This window comes from Ptychodera flava, chromosome 10 (assembly GCF_041260155.1).
Source record: "Ptychodera flava strain L36383 chromosome 10, AS_Pfla_20210202, whole genome shotgun sequence".
Taxonomy (NCBI): Eukaryota; Metazoa; Hemichordata; class Enteropneusta; family Ptychoderidae; genus Ptychodera; species Ptychodera flava.
In genome coordinates, this window is record NC_091937.1 from 17,024,567 (window position 1) to 17,035,077 (window position 10,511).

Genomic DNA, 10,511 nt, shown 5'->3' on the forward strand with positions numbered 1-10,511 from the left:
CTGTTGGGGATTCCTCGATCAAAGGAAACGTGAACCATGAGTTGTTTGAATAAATTAATTGTTATTTCGCGCGTTTGGCTTTTTCTGTGGCGAGTGCTCGTTGTTTTTTTCCTGTTGCGAGTGCTCATTTGTTTTTTCTTGCACAGTCCCATGCGTTTTTTGTATTTGCTGTGTCCATGGCACTTTTTATTTTTTATTATTATTATATTTTTTAGTAGATAATGTCCACTTTTGTCTAGAGCCACCACTGCCGACTTTTTTCTCTGATTTTCTCTCTTTACTGTCAAAGCGGCTGGTGGTTTAAATTATATTTTTGAATATCTATATTACGTTTTTTATGAGACGTACTGCTTTTGTAATTTTCTTAAGTACATAAATAAATTATGTATGCATGGTTTTTTGTCTGATTCTATGACTTTCTGTATGTGGTTCACATTTTAATTTTTTGTAATATTTTTTCCGAGTGGTTTTTAGTGGTTTTTAGTGATTTTCTTGTGATTTTTGTGTACGTACCACTGTAAACATATTTTACTTTTTTTTGTAAAATCAGCACTCATTGCACCTTTTACGCGAACTATTATACGTGTATCTACGGCGCGCCAAATGTTGCAAAAATTTTTATCGTCATAAAGTAAAAATAAACTGTCAAATTTTCTTTCTAAATAAAGTCTTAAACGTGTATGAATAACAAAAAAAAAGTTCTTTCGTCCATATCATTGCATTTTATGAATGTGCCTTTTCATAAAAATTAGCATTCATTTGAAAATATGTGTCATTGAATATTTGAATGTGTCTGTACAGATAGAGATGAAGAGCAACCGTCTTTGTGAATTGAAATAAAAATTCGATGGAAATACGGAAGAAATTAAACGAGAAAAGTATTATCGCAAAAAAGGGCACAATGTTATGTAATACTTCATTGTAAAATATCTTTAAACCGTAATGAGCAGATAAACTGTTTGCAAAAAATTGGAAATACCATACTTCCATACTTATTAACGTACATACACGTGTATTTGATAAAAAGGTGCAATAAATGCTGATTATAAGGGAAAAAAGCAAAAAAAAAACATCAAGCACACACACACAAAATATTGAAATGATTATAAACAAAACCACAAATAGCACTTACACAACTACCCAAAAACAAAACGAACCACCATCAGGTCTGACTAAAAAAAGAAAGAGAATCACAATTGAAAAGTCGACCGAGATCGCGCGGGCGTTGAGGCTGAAAAGAAACCAAAACGAAAACAGCTTTAAAAAAAAACCAAAACGAGGTTGCCAAAAAACATAGTAGAAAAAAAAGGGGCCAGTTCGAGAAAAGAAAACAGAGTGGGACACCCCGCAGGAGAAGCCCAACATGTAAATTGAACAATTGTCAACGTCATGATTGTTACAGTTTTATGCCAGAGGGTTTTGGATCATCACACTCGGATGTTGGACAAGATATTTGGGGTATTTCAGCGATAACTCTCAGCTTCTAGTCTTCAATATCATCTCATGGACGTCCAAGTTACCAACACGTCCCATTTTTAGCTCACGTGTGTAAACACGTGGGCTATTGTCATAGCGATGTCTGTCTGTCTGTCCGTGTGTGTGTGTGTGTGTGTGTGTGTGTGTGTGTGTGTGTGTTAGTGTGTGTGTGTGTGTGTGGGTATGTGTACGGTATAAAGTGACGACTTACACTCGTTGCAATAATACAAAGTGACGACCTGCCGGTAAAGTGACTACCACTCACTTTGTTTTTTTAATCGGAATCGATTCCTGGATGGTTATTTTACCATCCTGTGAAGTTTTAGGTCATGTTTCACTTTGACCGGTAAACCCACCGTGTGCGTGTGTATACTTTTCCCCGTGTGTGTACTATGTTGTCTATCGCCACCTTCTGCTAATATGAGAAATACACACAGGTGTTACACACACGGGACATAGGGTTATCTCGCCAACATTGTCAATTTGATAAGTTTGCAACATTGTGTCAAACCGCTGTACGACGAGCGCGCCATTTTTAGCCCATTTACGTGAAACATCAGTGTAAGGTGTCACTTTGGTGGATGGAAACCAGTCAACAACTGATACATTGTATCTTAAAATTGGATAACCTATACGACGCGCACGTCCACTGTACTGGTATGATACGTGGCACAATTTTCACTACGGTGGAATATTTTCGTAAAATTTCTACCTTTTCTAAACGTAAACTCTCCCAAAATGTGGATATTTGTTGAGTAACTCCTTGAGAACATGCTGGGGTATCTGCAGCAGTAATATTTTGAGTAGCCCATTAAAATATGTCTCCTAAATTGTTCTTATATGCTGCTCTTCAAAGTCAGAGATTCTGACTAAAGGAGGCTATATATAGCACTTAGGGTTGGCGCAGGGTTCGTCAACAACATCCTGTACATGTTTTAAAGATAATATTTTATCATTGAACTGAAGTGTCCTAACATTGAAGATTTAGTCCAAACTGGTTTACCCTTTTGTCGGAAACAAAAGTGCATTCAGCAATGTAACCTACAAACTTATGGCTAAGCATAGACCCCCGAGAAACTCGAGGATCTATGGGCTAAGTGAAGAAGTAAGCAAAGTTAGCTTTATGATGGGTTGACAAGCACGTTGGAAAGATAAATCACAAAATAAAGGTACCATGCAGACAATATCCTTTTTACCTTACAGTTCAGTCCCGATATCACTGTACTCACAGTTGTCGAATCTACACAACATATGTATTAAAACACAAAAGTGATTACACGAACAATTCAAAGCGCGATACATGTATGTTTTCTTCTTTCACAAATTCATATTTATTGCAAAGCATATATTGCAATGTCAACCTGTAAATGCTACAAAGCGATGGCATTGCTATTTAATTTGTCATATACGGGCTCTTTTCACCAGAGCATGCCAACTGATCGAAAGACGCATCGCTCTGACTGATTTAATGAACTTAGAACCCACAGCCATTTGGAAAACAGAACTAAATTCTACGGTCACCTATTTAGAGTGTGTAGGTTCTTGTAATACGACCGGAGGTAAGACGGGATGGTTCCGTCCTTCTGAATACGAACCATTGTGCGTTAAGATACATAACGTGAACGCCGCCATAATTCACAATTTTAATGCAGCAAAGTGTCGGTGCACTTAGAACAGTGGATTGAAGGCGTAAATTAGATGTTGTTTTCAATTGAATTAATCAGTTAGTTCGACAGTAAAATAACTTAATGTACGAATTAGACGACAACTCACTGTTTAGATGAATCTATTTGCTCAAAACTTAGATGCAGTGTTATAGATTTATTGTATTAATCAGATAACGATTTACTAGTGTTGGCTTTTCAATTAAATAAATCAGTTAAACGAACGTATAACCTGTGATAGTCATATTTTGCGGATGAATGTTTGCAATCAATAAAGTGTGCCTTTCTAGAGTGAAAGAGTTGAGTTTTCTCGCAAACATTCAACGACACTGCTACATGTGCACGTATTCATCAATTATGTGCAGTAAATTTAGATTTTCTTGATGATTTCCGCTCAAAACACGATTGGAACTATATTTGGAAAATTGGATTTTTATATTTTTCAAATTTCTCAAAAGTGTTAGGTGCCGTATAGCTGAATGTTGCAATATTACAAATTACTCATAAAAACAAGTGTGTAATGTAAAAAGAAAAACAGATGAGATTACATCTGTAGATTAAATTGACATTACTTCATCATCCAATTATCCCAAATTAGTTCCAATCGTGTTTAAATAAGATAAGAAAACTTGTAAGGTATCATTACAAATTGCGGCTTTATTTCTACTAGGAAAAAAATCAATGATTGAGCCCTCATATCTGTCCCTCGGGCGCATTCTACCTCAACACTGTTAAGTAATTTTTTGTAAAACGACCGAAAAGGAGGAAGAGGCACGACCGTTCGGTACTTTCCTCAAATTGTTCGGCAGACAAGGCCCAATATTCTCTGGCAAAGATCCGACTGGCTGTTGGCCCAGACAGCGAACTCTGACAAGTAGTTGATAGAGGACAGTATATTCAAACTGATTTCCGACCCAGATACAGTAAATATTGTTAATGAACTTCGGTAAATTTCTTTCTATTTTTGTTTCAAGAAGGAAAACATTCTTTGGCAATTTGATCTGAGGTGTTTGTAATAATAACGGAATGATAATTTTATTTTTCATCCATGATGAAAACTTTAGTACGATTGATTTTAGTGCTATACAGCAAGAATCGCAAACCGATATCAAAATTTCAGGGAATTTCGATGCAATCTGAGACTTATACAGCAATAGACAGTTTGGAAACACGTTTTACGTGAACACGTCACGTCACGAATTTCTACGACGATGCATGTACGTGGAGCCGGCGTCGCTTATTTACTTGGAGACAGCTGTTTTTACGTATTTCGTAAACGTTTATATTTATTCTCACCATTAGGTATCGGAACATGATATAAACTATGGATCATTCATGCACGTTGTTAGTTGGATAAATGATATAGTGACATCCTCAAAGATATTCATGTTTTTTCGTTATTTTTAATGTGCAATTTCTTCCTCGATTTGCAGCATACCGGATAACAATTGAGCTAGCCCTGTGATGCGGAAACAGACTACGGGGACCCAAGCCGAGCCAAATCATTTCTTGCGCGTGCCATATGAACGGGTGACGTGACGCGTAGAAAAACGGAGTTTCTCACGTGAACGTGTACGCCAAATTCAATGTGGATTCTACACGTTCACGTAAAACGTACAGTCAAACCTGTCTAATACTTCTGCTTTACCCGAGATAGTAATGGTACCTATCAAAGTCAGTAAATTGAAGTAAAATGAAAGTACCGTGAAAATTGCCAACTTGGACAACTCAAAAACGGATTATTTTACCCAACAAGGTGAATTTTACGAGGTACCTGCATGCATATTAGAAAGTAAAGAAGTATGCATGGTATGTAACTAAATGACAAAAGTGAGATGACACGCGTCGGAGAGAGAAATCAGGAATCAATAATACAGGACGAGCTATTTTTGACTTGTTAGTTCACTGATATATCATATGTATGTATCTTTTTATTTTATTTTATTTTATTCATTCTGACATCCAACAGGCATAGCCCAATAACTTGATGCAAACAGAGAAAAAGACAAATTACAACATACAGAAACTAATAAAAAAAGGCACTAAACAAGTAACAACAGAGACTGACAAACATCAAAAACTCTCGGTAGTAAAATGATTATCAGCAAGAGATAATAAAACAGATGACACTTGTGTTTTAAAAGCACTAAGACTGGTAAACAAATCAATATCAAAACGATAGACACTATTTAAAAGTGACATTGCCCGAGACGAAAAACAATATTTAGACAGGTTAACGCGGGGATTTGGTATCCTGAAAAGGTCAGAAGACCTGAGACGCCTTGGGGGCACAAAGAAAGTGAAGGAGCTATTAATATCTGGACAATCGGTAATGAAATTGACACACTTATGAATAAAACAAAGATCTAAAACTTGACGACGAATAAAAAGAGGCGGAAGTTTAAAATAAGAACATAATGTAAAATAATTATCAACATTGTACTCTATACCCTCCTTAAAACAAAGAAATTTAATAAATTTCTTCTGAACTCGTTCAATTTTGTCAATGTACGACTTCTGGTGTGGAGACCACACTACTGAACAGTACTCAAGGATACTCCTAAGAAGTGCAATGTAAATACTTTTGATGGCAGTGGTATTAGTGAAGTCGCAGCAAGTCCGTTTAATAAAACCGACCAATTGATGTGCTCTTTTGATTGTGCAATTGATGTGATGTACAAAGCTTAGATTTTTGGAGAAGTAAACACCAAGATCCTTGATGACATCAACACGTGTGATTGATTGCTTATAAAGCTTATAATTGGAATGAACCGGAATACGCTTGTTGGAGAATGAAATAACAAAACATTTTTTAAGATTTAGTTTAACTTTCCATGCTTTGCACCAATTACCAAGAAGAGAGATATCTGATTGCAATAGTCTGCAATCCGATTCAGTTTTGATGATCCGAGAAAATTTCGAATCGTCGGCATACAGAAACATGGTCGAATGATGGATAGACATGGGCAGGTCATTGATATGTAAAATAAATAAAAGCGGACCCAGTAGTGAGCCTTGAGGAACACCAGAGGGAACACAAATCTCCGCAGACTCGTGCCCACCGATGACAACCCTTTGTCTCCTACCCTCCAGGTACGAACAAAACCAAGAGAGTAGGTTTCCATGTTTGCCGTAATAATTTAATTTGTGAACCAAAAGCTGATGATTAACTGAATCGAAAGCTTTTGAAAAATCGGTGTAAATGGTATCTACTTGAAAACCAGTGTGTATCAGTGTGAAGACACGAAAATGATTACATGCACAGTACAAAGTGAAAGATATCTAGGTTGTCTACCTTTACAAATTAGTGGTCCTGCAAAAAAACAATCCTTACAATGGCATTGACAATGTATTGAAATGTGCTGAAGTTTGGTGATGCCGCTGTTTTTTAGCTTAGATACGCAACAAGGGTATAATTAAATACAATTGATAGATAATCATGTTAAGATCTTAACAACTACCGCATTTTCATTGTTTTACCATGTCCTATGACGATGAGAGCATTCTAGCTTACAGATTGAATACTGAGAACATTGACCCTGTATCTCATTAACCAAAGTTACAATCATATAGAGTTGTTCAGCGATAAAGATTGTGAATTATTTACCAAAAGAACAAACAAAATCAAATTGACAAACACAATAGCAACTGAGTGCGTTTACTGCCACTGACGTGAGTTTATTAAGTCTGTTTATTCAGTTAAGTGAAGGCATGTGACGAATTGCCAACTTTCACAACTCAAAAACGGACGTTTTAATAGCTTTTACGTCACACGGTGGATCTTACAAGGTATCTGCCTGCATATTAGAAGGTAAAGAAGTATGCATTATAAGTAACAAAGAAGAAAAAATAAGATGTTGAGCATCGAAAAGACAAATCAATAATTAGGACACAGACAAATAGAACACACAGACTAGCAACGCGGCATGGCTTTTGTTCCCATGGTAGTCTCGGTAAACTATGGCCTTTTCATATTAAAATGAGCTTCACAGGTGTTAGATATTTTTGGGACCTTTGTTCCTGGTTGATAATTGCACGAGATTATGCAAAAAGTACGACGAGATGGCTTCGTGCTGCCAGTCGCGTAGCAACAATACTTACTTGGTGAGCTCTCAGGGCAGAAACACTGCTTCACGCCAATCAAAACATAACACGCAGTTCATAATCACGTCTTTCAATTACAAACTTTTAACAGACGATATGAGTGACCGTAAACCATTGAGTAAAACCAGACTGTATCGATAGAGGATTTTCAAATTTGGTTGAAACACACTCATTATATATTCATTAAAATGTGAGAGAAATTTTTTAAATGGTAAAACTCACTTTTCTGAAGCTCAAAACTTTCCCGTTTTCGCCAGCACGCCGATTCCGCTCAGCACCACATGACAACAACAGCACAAACTTTGCCGAACATACTTTCGCTTAAAAGTTGGCGAAAATCCGGAAACTACCGAAGGGTGCATGGTCAGTACTCTTCGGAAAAGCGAGGCGAGAGCAATCTGAGGCGAGGCGAACATGGAGGACTTACGTAACCGCTTCACGCATTGAACAATACCCGTTGCCAGTCTGTTTCTATTTGTCTGTGATTAGGACGAGCTGTTTTTGACTTTTTTAGTTCACTGATATATCCAACGTATGTATCAAAGTGAAGAAACGAAAGTGATATCATGCACAGTACAAGGTGAAAGACATGTAGCTTGTCTACCTGTACAAATTAGTGGTTCTTGCGAAAACACAATCCTTGCAATGTAAACTTGCAGATTGTACAAAGTGATGGCATTGGCATTATATTGCCATGTGCTGAAATTTTATGCCGCGATTTTTCAGAATAAAATAAGCAACAAGGGTGTAGTTAGAATAAAATTGATAGATTATCATGTTAAGCTCTTAACAGCCATCACATTTCCCAGTGTGTTTCCGTGTCCTATGACGCTGACAGTCTTTTGGTGTACAGATGGAATAATCAAAACATTGACCCTCTATCTCATTTACCTAAGTTACAATCGTAAAGAGTTGTTCAGCGGTAAAGATTGTGAATTTTTTATCAAAAAAACCCAGAAAACTAAATCAAATTGACAAACAAAACAGCAACTTAGTGCGTTTACTACCGCTGACCGTAGTGAATCCATTTATTTAGTTGAGTTAAGGCATCTTGACGAATTGCCAACTTTCACAACTCAAAAACGGATGTTTAATAGCTTATAATTATACGTCACATGATGGATCTTACAAGGTATCTGTCCGGATATTAGAAGTATAGAAGTATGCATGGTAAATAACAAAGAAGTAAAAATAGGATGGCACGCATCGGAAAGACAAATAAAAAATCAATAATCAAGAAGAGCTGTTTTTGACTTTTTTAGTTCACAGATATATCCAACATATGTATCAAAGTAAAGACAAGAAAGTGATTACGTGCACAGTACAAAATGAAAGACATGTAGGTTAATATTACTTGCGAAAACACAATCTTATCAATGTAAAATGGCATATATTACAACGTGATGGTATCGACATTATATTGCCATGTGCTTAAGTGTGATGCAGCGATTTTTCAGCATAAAAAACTCAACAAAGTTAGAATACAGTTGATAGATTATCATGTTATTCTCTTAACAATCATAGCATTTTTCAGTGTGTTTCCGTGTCTAATGACGATGAGAGTATTCAAGTGTAAAGATGGAATTATAAGAACATTGACCCTTTATCTCATTTACCTAAGTTACAATCGTATAGAATTGTTCAACGATAAAGATTGTGTAGTATCTACCAAAACAAGAGACAACTAAATAAAGTCGACAAACAAAACTGCTACTCCGTGCGTTTTTGTCGCTGACATGAGTTGTGTGAGTCTGTATATTGAGTAGAGTGAAGGTACTGGGACAAAATGCCAACTTTGACAACTCGAAAACGGAAGTTTTATTAGCTTCTACTCCATAGGGTGAATCTTACAAGGTATCTGTATGCATATTTTAAAGTAGAGAAATATTCATTGCAAGTAACTAAATAAAAAAATGAGACATGATACGCGTTGGAAAGAGAAATCATAAATCAATTATACAGGACCAGCTGTTTTTGATTTTTTTAGTTCACTGATATATCATATGTATGTATCAAAGTGAAGGCACGAAAGTAATTAGACGCACAGTACAAAGTGAAAGACATGTAGGTTGTCTACCTCTACAATTGGTGGTTCTTGCAAAACACAATCCTTACAATGTTAACTTGTGTATATTATACAGCAATGCCATTGACACTGTATTGCCATGAGCAGGAGTTTTGTGCAGCGGTTTGTAGCATAAAATATGCAACAAGGGTATAGTTAAAATTCAATCAAAATGATAAACTCTCAACAACTATCGCATTTTCAGTGTTTTCCGTGTCCTTAGACGATGAGAGTCTTCAAGCAAACAGATGGTATCATCAGAACATTGACCCTCTAACTCATTTACCTAAGTTACAATCGCATAGAGTTATTCAGTGATAAAGATTGTGTATTATTTACCGAAACAAAAGAAAGCAAAATCAAATCGACAAACAAAAAAGCAACTTGGTGCGTTTTGCCACTGACATGAGTTTAGGTAGTTCAGTAAAGTGAAGGCAACGTGGAATATTGCTTAAGTTGACAATTTAGAAGGAAGATTTTGAAACCGTTTATTCTACATATTGAATCTTACAAAGTACCTACAGGTATATAGCAAAATAGAAAAGTATGCATGTTAAGTAGTAAACAAGGACAAAAATGAGACAATACATGTCAATAATCAAAAGTCAATGATACAGGACGAGCTGTCTTTGACTTTTTCGTTCATTGATATATTGAACATATGTGTCAAAGTGAAGGCACGAAAGTGGTTACACGCACGGTACAAAGTGAAAAACATTTAAGTTTGTAGCTTTACAAACTAGGGGTTCTTGCAAATACACAATCCTTACAATGTAAACTTGTATATAGTACAAAGTGATGGTATCGACATTATATTGCCATGTGCTTAAGTGTGATGCAGCGATTTTTCAGTTTAAAAACTCAACAAAGTTAGAATACAGGTGAAAGATTATCATGTTAATCTCTTAACAACCATAGCATTTTTCAGTGTGTTTCCGTGTCTAATGACGATGAGAGTATTCAAGTGTTCAACGATAAAGATTGTGTAGTATCTACCAAAACAAGAGGCAACTAAATAAAGTCAACAAACAAAACCGCTACTCCGTGCGTTTTTGATGCTGACATGAGTTGTGTGAGGCTGTATATTGAGTAGAGTGAAGGTAGTGGGACAAAATGCCAACTTTGACAACTCGAAAACGGAAGTTTTATTAGCTTCTTCTCCACAGGGTGAATCTTACAAGGTATCTGTATGCATATTTTAA